Raw genomic sequence first — 2161 nt, 5'->3', positions numbered from 1 at the left:
CCAGCCCAGTCCTAAGAAGAGGCCAAGCCTCATGGTAGAGCTCTAGTTGACAGAGCATATTCATTCAGTGTATCTTTCCTGAAGCCTGACTATGGGTTCATTTCAGTGCTCAGCAATAGGGAAATATAGAAAAGTATGATCCCTTCCATTTTCCTGAGACATACTCCATAACACTGGTGTAGTTCCTTGACCCCGAGCAGCTAGGTGATACAGTAGATAGAGCACTGGGCCTGGAGTCAGGAAGACCTGAGTGCAAATCCAGCCTCAGAAACTTAGTAGCTATGTGACCCTGGGCAAATCACTTAACCTTGCTTACTTCAGTTTTCTTATCTGTAAAATTTGCTGGAGTAAAAAAAGGCAAACCACTCCAGATCTTTGCCAAGAAAACCCCAAATGGGGTCACAAAGAGTCAGACTAAAACAATTGAACAACAGTTCTTTGACCATCTTTGACTCCAGGGAGAAGTGGGCATATTATGGAAACCACTGGTATCTTTATACCCAGAAGACCCCCCTCCACCCTGTCCCTGCCCTCACCTCTTCAGCCTCTCAGGCCACCTTTTCCCAATTCTCTATCTACACCAGAGTCCATGCCCTGGAAGAATTTCCACCCAGGTCCCTTCATCTTTCCTGATTATTGACTGCTTCTCCTGGAATTTTATTTCAAGAAATTCCAGCTATGCTTCTCTTCACACTCTTTTCTATGGCTGCTTCCTCCATAGCCTCCTTGCCAACTGTCTTCCCCATCAAATTAACTACATTGTTCCTGGATGGAGTGTATCAATATACTTCCCTATGGCCCCACTTACCATCCTAGTAACTTTCTCATGCAATTTCCATTCCTCGACTATCAATCTTCTATGTGTGTTGTTTATGCCATTAGAATATATGCTCTTTAAAGTCAAGCACTATCTTTGCTTTTAAATTTGTATCCCTAATGCTTTGCATCAAGTTTGGCACACAGTAAGTGCTTGATAAATGTTTTTTTCATTCATTCAGCTTCATGGTCTCTGACCAGACCCAGATTTCTCTCCCATGCTTATGCCCAATCTTTCTCCCATCAAATTTCAAACATAGGCACATGGGACCCTGAGCTGATGCTTGGACAAGATTCAGATAAGGAATCAACATCTAGTAGACATATCAGTTCTGTTAGGTACCAAAGCAGACGTGCCCTTTTCTCTTCCTCTTCTCTCCCTCTCCCTTATACTCCTCTCCTCTCTCTTCCTTTTCCGCTTTCTCTTCCTCTCTCATCCCTTCCCTCTTCTTCTTTCCATCTCTTCCTTCTCCCTTTTCCTTGTCCTTTCTCTCCTCCTTCTCTCTTCCCTCTCCTACTTTTCCTCCATTTTTTTCTCTTCATTCCATTTCATCTTTTTTGGTCTCTTCTTTTTCTATTTCTATTTCATTTTTTTTCTCTTTTTATCTGTCTTTTCTCCATCTCCCTCCTTTTCTCCTCTTCTACTTTTTCATTATCATCTACTTCTCTACTTTTCCTTCTTTCTTTCTTCTTCCTTTCTCTTCTCCTTGTGCCATCTGCCCTCTCCTTTTTCAGGTCAATACACAAATATTATGTAATTTCTATGTGGTAGGCACCAAGAGGGATACATAGATAAAAATAACAGTCTCTGTCCTTAAGGAGTTTATAATAACATTCATATGCTACAAGATAGAATAAAAGATATAAGAAAGAGGGATCCAGAAAAAATGTTCCAGTAAAATCTGAATGGAAACAGCTCACAATTCTCTGGGGGAGCTCAGGAAAGACTTCTTAGAGGACGCAATAATCACAGTGAATCTTAAAAGAATAGAAGAATTCCAAAAAGGTGGGCTGAGGCAAAAGAATATTCTAGACATGTAGGTCTGCCTGGGCAAACGTACAGAGGCAGTAAAGGGCAGGAGGAGATTAGGGGTTCAGTTAGCAGTTCAGTTTAGCTAGAATGTAAAAAGCTAAAGGGGATTGGCATAAAATAAACTGAAAAGGAAAACTGAAACCAAAGCTTTAAATGTCTCTTTTTCCTTTTCCCTTTTTCTCCCTTTCTTCTTTTCTTTTTGTAGCTTCCTTCTTCTCCCCTTCTGTTTCTTTTAAAATATTTTCCCATTTTGCTCACCCCAGTCCTTTCTCTCTCTCTCTCTCTCTCTCTCTCTCTCTCTCTCTCTCTCTC

The sequence above is a fragment of the Vombatus ursinus genome, unplaced genomic scaffold, assembly GCF_900497805.2.
Source record: "Vombatus ursinus unplaced genomic scaffold, bare-nosed wombat genome assembly UNPS02014770.1, whole genome shotgun sequence".
Classification (NCBI taxonomy): Eukaryota; Metazoa; Chordata; class Mammalia; order Diprotodontia; family Vombatidae; genus Vombatus; species Vombatus ursinus.
The sequence above is the reverse complement of the archived record's forward strand: the minus strand, read 5'-3'. Positions refer to the sequence as shown.